Source organism: Carassius carassius, chromosome 44 (genome assembly GCF_963082965.1).
Source record: "Carassius carassius chromosome 44, fCarCar2.1, whole genome shotgun sequence".
NCBI classification, from domain to species: Eukaryota; Metazoa; Chordata; class Actinopteri; order Cypriniformes; family Cyprinidae; genus Carassius; species Carassius carassius.
The window spans coordinates 23,763,067-23,776,639 of record NC_081798.1 but is presented as its reverse complement, the minus strand read 5'-3'; positions in this window follow the sequence as shown (position 1 = coordinate 23,776,639).

The window sequence follows — 13,573 nt, the reverse complement described above, 5'->3', positions numbered from 1 at the left end:
TACAGTAAATTAATAAATATCTAAATTTCCACTAAAAGTGTTTGAATTTTAGCATATTTTATGACAGTACTGTGATATGCTAATAAATGTACACTTATATTTTAGTGCACTTTGTTTACAGTGTACTAGGATTACACTACAGATGAAGGGAAATCATTGTACACTTTAATAAATTATACTTTGTATTACAAATAAACGTACTTACTAAAAGTACACTAAATTACCACTATACATTTTTGTATTTTAACATATTTTATGAGAGTTCTCTGATATGCCACTAGAAATACACTTATTTTAGTGTGTACTGTATAAAGTGTACAGAAGTCACACTTCCAATGAAGTGAGAACATAGTACACTTTAAAAAAGTATACTAACAATTAATTTCCAAAAAATATACTTCCCATAAGTACACTGAATAGCCACTCTAAGTATGTCAAATTTAATATACTTAAAAAAAAATCTTCAATACAATTTAAAATACATTAACAACAAAGTACACTTTCAAAAAGTACATTTAAAAATAATTTGATTACTTATAATTTAGTAGACTTACTGTTTGGACTATTAAGTTGAACTTAACTACATCTTTTTTGAAGTATACTTTTAAAAAGTACAAATCAAATACTCTTTAAATAAAGTACAACAAGTAGAAGCATACTTGTTTTATAATTCATGTACTTCATTCATATTTCAAATACACTAAAGTATACTACTTTTTTACCTGGGTCATGAGTTTCTAATTGAAATCTGAACAAGATACCATGAAAAATGAGATTCCTGCAACCATTTTTTGAGACTATGTCTAGCCCCCCCCCCCACCCCCCAAATATATATATATTTTTTTTTTACCAACTGTATTAAGGGGTTCTACAAACTATTTTAGTAATTAAATATACCACTTTATTTGAGCACTAGAAAAATACAATAAGAATAATTTGAATAAGAAAAATTAGAAAAAAAAAAAAAAAAATTACAGAACATCCTGAGACTGCTAGAAATGCAGCATTTACAATGAATTAAAATGAAAATACGTGCTGATGGTCAGTTACAGAGATGGTAATAATACAAATGTGCCATAAAGTCAATAAATCACACTTGATTCATATTGACGCGTTCACATTGATAGCAATGATTACACCGTAATAGCGAGCTGATTTGCGCTCAAACAGATGGTAATCATGCAGATACAGGCACATTCAACATAAACCATACTCACACATACCGTATTTTTCGGACTATAAAGCGCATCTGAGTATAAGTCGCATCAGTCCAAAAATACGTCATGATGAGGAAAAAACATATATAAGTCGCACTGGACTATAAGTCGCATTTATTTAGAATCAAGAACCAAGAGAAAACATTAACGTCTACAGCCGCGAGAGGGTGCTCTGTGTTTTCAGTGGTAGACTACAGGAGCATAGAGCAGCATAGAGCGACCTCTCGTGGCTGTAGATGGTAATGTTTTCTCTTGGTTCATTTCTCTCAGTTCATGTCAAATTAATTTTGATAAATAAGTCGCACCTGACTATAAGTCGCAGGACCAGCCAAACTATGAAAAAAAGTGTGACTTATAGTCCGGAAAATATGGTATATGAAAACAGTTGAAAATTAAAACAAATAAAGAAAAATTAAATCGCTCTATCAGATGATACGTGCGTCACAGAGCGCATCATGATCCGCCACGAGAGAGTGCCAGAATTCAAATAAACAATCTTCACCTATCTTTCTCTTTTCTTTTTGTGGATCATCTCATTCTGTTTGTGGCACTGTCCGCTACAAAACCATGCTGTTTTTCTACTACCATTTCTACTACCAAGACGCAGTTTCTGAGTGTGAGTTATTCCATAACGGACACAAACAATAACTTTGTTGGACTAAACATGCTCCATAAGATTTCGTTCAGTGGAACCTTACCTTCCTAACTAAACCAGGATTTACAGCTGTGGATCTGTTTATGACTCGTTATTACGACAAATCTGGTATGTACTGCGTTTTCGTTCTTCATGTTTTGATGTGTACTGCTTACACAAATGTAGCAAATACATTATTTTTAAGCTTTCCATTTAAAAACAGCGATCTGTCATCAATGCTTGAGGCTTAGATCTTTATAATGATATATAGTTTGTCAAGATAAAAATTTTCCCGTTTCATTTAATCTACTCCGGAAATATTGACACATGTGAACACGGGGAGTTGAGGACATGGGCATCAGGGTGCAGGCTAAGAGGTTAAATCTAGGTTAAAGACCCATCTCTTTATCCAGGCTTACACATAACACACTAACACATTTCTAATATTCAAATCCGTAAAGGAATTTTAGGCTGCATAAATTATAATAACCTGAACTGGGAACATTTCCTATAACACACAATTTACTTGCTACATCGTTAGAAGAATGGCATCTACTCTAATATAAGTCTGTTTATTTCTTTTTCTGAGGTCACCGTAGCCACCAGATCCAGTCTGTATCCAAATCAACATCTCTGAATGTCAGCAAAGACCAGAACAACTGGATGAGCCCCAGAGACAGATTGACCTTGTCTCCTAGACAGCCACCGGGACAAGACCACAGCAACCAGATGAGTCCTCTGCACAATCTGACTTTGCTGTAGCCTGGAACTGAACTGCTGGTTTTGTCTAGCCAGAGGAGAAATGGTCCCCCGACGGAGCCTGGTTTCTCCCAAGGTTTTTTCTCCATTCTGTCACAGATGGTTCCTTGCCGATGTCGCCTCTGGCTTGCTTAGTTGGGGACACTTAATGTCCAGCGATATCGTCGACTTGATTGAACAGTTACTACTTGTATTTAAATGGAACTGAGCTGGATGATCACATCACTAAATTCAGTGATGAACTGTATTTAACTGCAAATTGAGTGTTTACTATTGTCATTTTGCATTATTGGCACACCATTTTCCTATTTAATACTGTATTGCTTAGACACAATCTGTATTGTTTAAAATAATATGTAAATAAAGGTGACGACATTCATCACCACAAGGACTCTCACAGTTTACATACTATCACAACCCGAACTAGATTACCCATCATGCATTGCATTGATTACATACAGGTATAACTCATCAGACACTCCTTATCATCCATGCACTTCCTCTTTCTGCTGAGTATTGTCACTGTTGGCGCTGTCTTAGCGCAGCTACTCTACAGAGTCTTTTCGTGAACCATTGCTCTGTTTCCAAGTCCTAGCCTTAGTCTAGTTTTGCCTTGCCTGTTCTCCAGTCCTTTTATTCTTGTCTGTGTGTATTGAATTACCCGTTTGCCTGACCCTGTTTTGGATACTGTTTGCCCCAGACTGGACTATTGCTCATGTTTACAGACTTACCCCTTTTGTCAAGCCCTCTGGATTTTGTTCACCGATCGATGACCCACGCCTGTGTAACACCTGCGTCGACTGACAGGCACTGACAATATACTAATATCTAGGTTCGGCTCAGAAGGCATAAATTAAACAGCTCAACTTTGTGGGGAAATAAATCTGTATTGAAAATAAATTGGTTCTTTGTAGAGAATATAGTGAAAAAAAGAAAGATAATAATTTTACAGAATTCACAGTTTCAATTGAATGACACTTCGTAATGACAAAAAAAAAAACTCATCCAATCATCCAATAACTATAGAGAATAGATAGACTGCAATCATATAACAAAGTTCACTATTATAACTTTTGACAAGATCAGTTAACTCAAAACAGGAAAAGAAAACATTTTGAAAATCAAAATGTTACAAGAGCAATTCATGAAATTTTGATTCAATAGATTCTGTTCAATAACTCTGTATAGTACATTCAATTTGCTAAATAAAATTCAAAAAGGTTTGGTTCAATAAATTCAATTCAAAATTCAGTTCAAGTGTCTCGGTTCAAAATGGTTCAGTTCGATAGATTCACCAGAAAAATTATTCGATTCCCCAGTTCTGCAAAACTCTGTGTGCAAACAATAAGGAACAACAACAACAAAAAAGTTCCGTCTTCAAAAAGACACTCCTTTGAGTGGTCTCTCAAAGGAAAAAAATGTTGCTCCATTTGTGTGAACTAGCAGGTAATCAGAATTTCCCTACCCGGTTCCTGGGTTAGATTAAACTGTTCAGCGTTCGTCTCGTGTGGGTTGACTCGCCATCTCGCATCATCCTCAAATTGAAATGATCGGAGTTCCTGCATAAAAAAAAACCTGACCTGTATATATATATATACAGGCAACATTAAGTTCACAAGCATATCAATTCACTGTTTCTAGTACAACCGTACAGATAGCATTTGTTGGCCTGCTAAGCATTTAAAAGTAAACTTTCACCGTGATTCAACAACTCAGTCGACATTACGCCATCTAATTAAGGAATAAATATCATCATCAAACAATATGAACACTTGCAACTCATATACGTTACTGCTTAGCCAACAAACCTCTTCTAACTTGTAATATACCAGAACTCATCAGTATCACATTATCTCTCACTCACATACATCTTTGCACATATCTGATTGCATATAGCTTAAATTATACAAATACAAAAAAATGTTGAACAAAATTTTTTTTTTGGGGGGGGGGGGGGGGGGGTATTTAGGAAAAAGTTGCCACATGGCAACAGTGTGAAACAATGGAAAATGGCCAAAAATGTAGTTTTTCTATTAAATTATGATTATCTTTTCTATTTAAATTGACATTTCTTTTAGATATTGATAGATTTTTATACTTGGAACTCATGCAAACCAAAAGTAAGTAGGTTCCTATCATTTAACCTTCAAAATGGTACTTAAAAGTACTATAATAATGCTTGCATACGGACAAAAAATGCTCTTTTGTACCATATATGCATATTAAATTAATCAACTGTTTATTGTTTTACATTCACAAAGTTTCCAACAACAAAAACAAGTCTTTTTGAAAGTATTTTATACAAGTTAAGTAAATTTATGGTAGCTTGAAACATGCACTAATACCATGTAGAACATGAAAACATAAAATGCAGGTATTACGATAGGCGGCTCCCTGAAATAAAGTAAAAAGTGAATGTTGTGACATTTGCCAAGTATGGTAACCCATACTCGGAGTTGGTGCTCTGCATTTAACCCATCCAAGTGCACACACACACACACACACAGCAGTGAGAAGTGAACACACCATGAACACACACCCGGAGCAGTGGGCAGCTATATATCCAGTGCCCGGGGAGCAACTGGGGTTTCAGTGCCTTGCTCAAGGGCACTTCAGTCATGGGTATTGAGGGTGGAAGAGAGCACTGTTCATTCAGCCCCCCACCTACAACTCCTGCCAGCACTGAGACTCAAACCTGTGACCTTCGGGTAACTAGTCCAAGTCTGTAACCATTAGGCCACAGCTGTGGGTTTTCCCCTGTCCATCCATGTGCATCTGTCTCAATGCAACTCATGCCACATTTCATGACATTCCATGAAACTTTAAAAAGCAGTTCCTTTCAGCTGTGATGTAAAGGTGCAAGTCACATTTGCTGCACTTCATGCGGATGATCCCCCTGCAGCCAGGTTATTTGCACTTCCCTTTCTTCGCCATTACAGGCCAACTCTGCACTCTTCCTATTGCCCTTTGCATAAAATATAGCTGTATTCATTTTCTGAAAAGAAGACATAATTTTGTTATTTATACATAAATACAACTATACTACAATAAACACTTAAAAATCATTAAATAACTGTGATAATTTTATTCATGCTACTATCTATAAATTATCCCAATGGGGAAATACATTACTGCAATTCCACTGTGGTACAGTGGTACCATATGGCAACACACCTATTTTTACATAGTGGTACAGAGTTGCCATATGGCAACCTTGATATATTCTTAATTTACAGTAAAACTATGTTAGACAAAATTAATTTGTGAATGAAAATATCTAATTTACTGACAAAGATGTTGCAAAAAAATCCCCCTTGAGAAAAAATCTTTAGAAATTAGGTTAATAGAGCAATTTCTGGAGCACTTCATCAGGTGTCTTCTGTGTCAGGGTGACAGTGGAAAAGGGAGTTTTGGGAGGACATTCAGTTATCATGTGACTTAAAAACAGCACATCATTGGCTACCTTAAGGCCTACCCTTTTAATTCCCATAATGTGATATATCGTAGTTTTTTCAGAATAACAAATAAATGGGTATAAATTAAGTGTTGCCATATGACAAAACTCCGTACCATAGAGGGTTAACATGATCCTTCAGTTACCCTTGGGCAGTATTAAGTCAGCTTTTGGTAAGTCAGAAAGACTCATGAAATAAACCACTGCCTCACTCAAGGACTGGAACAAGTTTTGGACTACTGAGGTAAGAGGATTACCCAACTCTGGGTAATGGAATAGTTTTGGAGATTTTGGTACCCTGTTTGATCATCTTAGGTTATGATCTGCACTTGACCTTGCATATGCATTAACTTTTTACATTTCTTCTTCCAGATCCTGTGCATCCTTGGACATATCCTTTACCTCCTCATCAACAGCTGTATGGGATGATGGTAAATATTCTCCTTCAATTTCGCTTCCTGTTGGTATAAGTTCTTGTAGTCCAGGATCTGTGGGTTCATGCATTTCGATCTCCTCTCCTAAACTTTCATCCCTTGGAAGAATGTTAGCTGGACTGTTTACAGTCTGAAGTATTTCTGTTTCACGAGATACTGTAAGTCTGGTTCCTGAGGTAAACAGGATCTCTGAGGCAAGTCTTTTTCTTTTCCATCAGCCATTTTTGACTTTGCGATGTCATAATCATAAGTAATCTTTGTTTTTTCCAGCAGGAATTCTACGGAATATGCAAATTTCATCCTCTGAATCCGATTGTTCCTCATTTAAAAGTTCTCTCTTTTTTTGGCTTCGTGTCTTAGGCTTGGAGATGTTTTCTGCATCTGGAACGCTTTCCTCCGGAGAAGCAAGGAAACCACAAGGTAATAATAGGTCCCTGTGCAATACTAGCACTGGAACATCACTGATTCGGACATTCCTCACAAGGACTTTATCTCCCACGTCAAGAGTTGACTCTTTCACTTGTTTGTCGAATCTGTCCTTATTCTTCGTTGCAGACTTTGAAGCATTTTGGGTGGCAGTTCGGTAACTCTCCTCAAGTCGGGCTTTGAGACTTTGGACATATTCGGAATGAGACTCATGGACAGGTTTTTCTACAGGTAGCCCAAAGGTTAAATCCACCGGCAGTCTGGGTTGCCTTCCCAACTTGAGCGCATAAGGTGTGAATCCAGTGCTCTCATTTTTTGTCCAATTGTAAGCATGCACTTACGGTTTCACAAAGTCTAGCCAATGCAACTTATCCTGTTCCTTCAAGGAACATGTTTAGAAGCGTCCTATTGAATCGTTCTATGGGATTAGCGCGAGGATAATAAGGAGTTGTCCGTACTTTGTGAATTTTTGCCATCTCGCAAAGCTCTTTGATAAGTTTGGACTCAAAGTCAGCTCCTTGATCACTTAGTATCCTCTCCAGGAAACCATAGTGGACAATGAATCCATCCCAAAGGCACTTAGCCACCGTCCTGGCTTTCTGGTTGTTGGTGGGTATGGCAACTACATACTTGGTGTAATGATCCTTCATGACAAGTACATTCTGGACATTACTTCGGTCAGGCTCAGTGGAAAGAAAGTATATACAGAGCAACTCTAGGGGCCGTCTAACCTGGATGTTGACCAAGGGGGCAGATTTTTCTGGCAAATCTTTCAGCTTAACACACCGTTTGCAGGTCTTAACCCTCTGGAGTCTAAGGGTATTTTTGGGGCCTGTAGAAGTTTTGTCATGCCCTGACATTTGTGCTTTTTTTAGTTTCTTATAAATATCTAAATGGGCAAAGTCTAATCTCACTGTAATCAGCACAAACTGGGCTGTAATAATATGTGAAATTATTGTACGTACATGATTGTGTTTTTGAGAAAAAAAAATGTTATGCGTGGTTAGTGAAAAACAAAAAATGTTAAAACACTTGAATAAGGCAAAAAAACACATAAAGAGCAATGGTTCCCGCGATTTTTGAGAACTGGAGCTTGTAGCCTAGAATTTTTCTTTCTAAATTATGTGAAAATCATCTTGCTAACTCACTTACAGAAAACAATATATTGATTTAAATTTTCTAAGACAGTTTTTGTTGGTAAAAGTCATATGCGAGTAGGCGTCAACTATCATGAATATCATTGTGATTTAAACCTGAGAAGACAAAGGCCTGCACAATGGGCTGCATAATGAGCCATTCAGTGTTCTGTGCCACTGAGAGGAAGGAGTTACAAGAAAGAATGTGAAGACAAAATAAATGTATATAATTTTATGTTTGTAGTTTATTTAGAATATATTTAATTATCCCACAACATAATTTAATATCCACTTGGGGGAGCAGTTAAACAGTTTATCAGGAACAATCAAAGCTGACTTTCAAACTAATTTTTTGCATCATTACTCCAGTCACACAATCCTTCAGAAATCCTTTTAACAATCGTATTTTCTACAAAAAAAATGTATTGTTATTATTATTATCATTATTATTATTAATGTTGAAACGAGCTGAGAATATTTTTTCAGGTTTTTTAGGGGGGATAAATTAAAAGAACACCATTTTTTGTTACATTTATTACAGTTACATTTATTTGTTACATTTATATTATTTACATCAAGCTTTTGAATGGTATATATTTAGGGCCCGAGCACTGCAGTGCGAGGACCCTATTGGAATTGCTCCGTTTCTTCTTCTTCTTCTTCTTCTTCTTCTTCTTCTTCTCCGTAATGAAGCGCATTTTTGAGGGCCTAAACATGCTCCAAAACTCACGAAACTTTGCACACGCATCAGGACCGGTGAAAATTTACATCTGATATAGGTTTCAGAAGTGGGTGTGGCAAAATGGCTCGATAGCGCCACCTGGTAAATTTCAACGGAGTGTCCCTCGAGCTACGTTTCACGTACATGCATGAAAATCGGTATGCACGTGTAACACACCAATACCTACAAAAAGTCCCTTGGTACAAAATCCAAAACCCAACAGGAAGTAAGTTATTTTGAATGACCTGTACGATTTTTGTGCAGTTTTTGCCGTTTCCATGCCTCGTACTTTGACGAACTCCTTCTACAGTTTTAATCGGATTATCTTCAAATTTGGTGAGGGTCATCATAAGACCTTTGTGACGTTAAATTGCGAAGCTTTTGAGTTTTCGTCTAGGGGTGTGTCCCTGGCGGCCTGACAAAGTTTGATGTTTCGCCGTGAAACAGGAAGTTGCTGTAACTCAGGCAAGCAATGTCTGATCTGCCCCAAACTTCACACGTGTGATGGGTGTTCTGTCCTGAACAAAGACCCATGACCAAATTCAGTTATAGTCATAGCTCCACCTGCTGGTAACAGGAAGTGACATGGTTAACACAGTTATGGACTCCTTGCAAAAATAATAAAAGGCATCAACAAGGGTTAAATAGGCTGGCAAAATTTTATAAGCATGCTAATTAGGGATGCACCGAAAATTCGGCCACCGAAAATTTTCGGCCGAAAATGGCATTTTCGGTTTTCGGCCGATAGACTTTTATCACCGAAACAACACGGCCGAAATGTTGTGATGACGCAAACAGAAACCGCGACCTGCACGTGCACCTGCATAGCGCAGACCACGAGCTCCCCGTGACATTCACTTCACACCAGTGAGAACATTCTCTCTCTTCTTATTCCTTTATTCGCAGCACTAAAGCGTCTCTGACTGATTGAGACGGACCACGAAGTGAAAACAAAGAAAAGTACAGTCTTATAGAGTCTGTTAGCACACGTCTCACTGAGATCTTTTCGGATCTTCTGCACTTCATCACGAATGTGCTTGATCCGCGTTATAAAGACCATTACTTGGATGCGGAAATAAGGTAGCGCGCTATGATCCAGGTCACGCTGGATGCGGAGAACCCGCGTGGAGACTGAGAAGCGCCAAGCGCAGGAGACTGAGATCAGAGCGCAGAAAAAAAGATTCATCTCTGCACCAGATGAGGCGCATGCACCCTCGGTGTCTGATATGTTCAGTGGAATTCTGCAAGAAAGTGCCTCAAATAATAATAATACGTTGGCTATTTAGTTCTTAGGCTACTATATATGTGACATTTTATATATATATATATATATATATATATATATATATATATACAGAGGTGGAAAGTAACGAATTACATTTACTCGCGTTACTGTAATTGAGTAGCTTTTTTGTGTACTAATACTTTTTAAAGTAAATTTTTAAATCTGTAATTTTACTTTTACTTAAGTATATTTTGTTTAAAGTATTGTACTTCGCTACATTTTAAAACACATTAATTACTGAGTAAAAAAAAAAATCGCTCCCTGGAAACTACGTCAGTAAATAATGGGCAGGAGGGCAAACTGGCGCTAAAATCAGAAGAAAGATGCAGACGGTAGTGGTGGAAATTATGATTCTTTCTAGAGATTCGTTCATTTTCAGTTCGTTCACCAAAATGATTCGTTCAGAATTGTTCACTGATTCGTTCAGTGATCATTTCTTGGTATTACACAAAATATGCCAGCAGGTGGCGAAAAAAGAGTGTATTATGTGTTATGTCTTTAGTCAACGAACGTATTCACTTGTTACAAAAACTGATCTGGCTTTATTAAAATGTGTGTATAATCGCATTCAGTATATAAAGTCTAATTAAGTTGTTCAGATGAACAAAGCACAAGGTTTTCTTGCCTAATTAGCATTTTAATTGTTTGGTCAGACAATTTGTATATTATATATTCACATTTTAAATCGGGGATCAAACGTGGAGTTGCTAAATATCAAAACAAGCGTATGTGCACAATAACTGTAACTGCGCTTTGCATTTTGCGAGATTGACATGCTAAATGGCAGACTAACCCAGTTTACTCTCATTCATTTTGTTCACAAACGAGATAAGCAATGTACCAGTTAATTTCATTCACGAACGACATGTATCCGTTCATTCAGGTTCACGAATGACATGTGTGCCAGTTCAGTCATTTCATTCACTAACGAGATGTACTAAATCATTCAACTCGTTCACGAACGATAAGATCTCTAGATCTTGTTCAGACTCATATGAAACTCGTTAATTGAAGGGCGTATTCGCTCACTACATTCAACAAATCACATGCTCTGTCAAATCTCATACTCAAAGGCTATTGGCTCGAGGTTGTAACTCTTTGACAGGATGAAATGGTTGTTACTCCGTTCACTGAGCTGCGCATGCGCTGCTTATAGCGCCGCACTGCTGTGGAGGGAGTAACTTCAGTGAACGATTCGTTCAACTAAAAGATTCGTTCAAAAAGAACGATTCGTTCACGAACGACACATCACTAGCAGACGGTCAAAACAGGCGTTAGTGGTGCAGACACCGCTGAAAACGAAACCCCGTCATATTCTGAAGTTGAACTCGAAGGAAATGAAGTGAACCCCTGGCCATATGTATGCTCTATTATGCAGTGTAAGCTGTACTTGCCTAGGGAGACCAAACTAGCAGCTTATAAAATCTCGACAAGACATCAACCCTTCGCAAGAATGTAGAGCTAAGCTAAATGATTGCATCGTTGCACTGGTGGTTAAAATGAAGCTTTGACATTTTAGCAAGAGGTTTTGCACAAATTAGCCAAAAAGACAGTGGTGAGGAGTGTGCTATATATATATAGTCTGCGATAATATCATATTTTTTGTTTTAATGATGTGCGCGCGCATTTATAGTGCGTTCTTTCAGCGGGGTCAAGTTGGTTTTGTTTTCGATATTCGTAACACATTCAGCGGTAAACGCCAATAACTCCAAAACGAATTGCCCTAAAAAAATCTGAGCAGTGTGACCGCCAAAAGGGCAAAGTTGATCATGTTTCACATCCTTCTTTTACTATATTTTCCCTCGATATAATAAGCACGGCCCCGTACAAGCCGTCGCAATGTGCAGAAAGCCGGGAGAGAACGCTCTCAGCAGAGTCTTCAGTTAGGGACCGTGGGGAAAGTGCAAACTTTCTTCGTTTTTTGCTATAGCTCAGTATGTGTTTTTGTAATAGCTTTTTAGTTAAAGGGCATTTAGACATGAAACCAGTGTCAATCAATAGTGGGGGACAGTGGACATTTTTAACAACCTTTCTTTTTACCACTACTGGTAGAAAAGGGAATTGCATGTCCAAAATTAACCTTCTTTTTGTAATAACTTTCTACAGCAGGAAGATAGAGACATGAAACCAGTGTCAATCAATAGAGGGAGAGAGTGCATATTTTTCACATACTTTCATTTTACCCCAAGTGGCTGATTAGGGAATTGCATGTCCAAAATTAACCTTCTCTTTGTAATAACTTTCTACAGCAGGGACACAGAAACATGAAACCAGTGTCAATCAATAGAGGGAGAGAGTGGACATTTTTCACAATTTTCTTTCTTTACCCCAAGTGGCTGAATAAGGAATTGCATGTCCAAAAATAACATTATTTTTGTAATAACTTTCTTCGGCAGGAAGATATAGAGATGAAACCAGTATCACTCAATAGAGGGAGAGAGTGGACATTTTTCACATCCTTTCATTTTACCCCAAGTGGCTGATTAGTGAATTGCATGTCCAAAATTAACCTTCTTTTTGTAATAACATTCTTAAGCAGGGAGACAGAGACATGAAACCAGTGTCAATCTATAGAGGGGGACAGTGGACATTTTTCACAACCTTTCTTTTTACCCCTACTGGTATAAAAGGGAATTTTATGTCCAAAATTAACCTTCTCTTTGTAATAACTTTCTACAGCAGGGACACAGAGACATGAAACCACTGTCAATCTATAGAGAGAGAGAGAGTGGATATTTTTCACATCCTTTTATTTTACCCCAAGTGGCTGATTAGGGAATTGCATGTCCAAAATTAACCTTTTTTGTAATAACTTTCTACGGCAGTGAGACAGATACATGAAACCAGCGTCAATCAATAGTGGGGGACAGTGGACATTTTTCACAACCTTTTTTTTTACCCCTATTGGTAGAAAAGGGAATTGCATGTCCAAAATGAAGCTTCTTCTTGTAATTACTTTCTACAGCAGTGACACAAAGACATGAAACCAGTTCAAATCAATAGAGGGAGAGAGGGGACATTTTTCAAAACCTTTCTTTTTACCCCTACTGGTAGAAAAACCTTCTTTTTGTAGTAACTTTCTTCAGCAGGAAGATAGAGACATGAGACCTGTGGCAATCAATAAAGGGGACAGTGGACATTTTTCACAACCTTTCTTTTTACTCCTACTGGTAGAAAAGGGAATTGCATGTCCAAAATTAACATTCTTTTTGTAATAAATTTCTACAGCAGGAAGATAGAGACATGAAACCAGTGTGAATCAATAGAAGGAGAGAGTGGACATTTTTCACTTCCTTTCATTTTACCCCAAGTGGCTGATTAGGGAATTGCATGTCCAAAATTAAGCTTCGTTTTGTAATAACTTTCTAAAGAAGTGAGACAGAGACCTGAAACCAGTGTCAATCAATAGAGTGGGACAGTGGACGTTTTTCACAACCTTTATTTTTACCCCTACTGGTAGAAAAGGGAAATGCATGTCCTAAATTAACCTTCTTTTTGTAATAACTT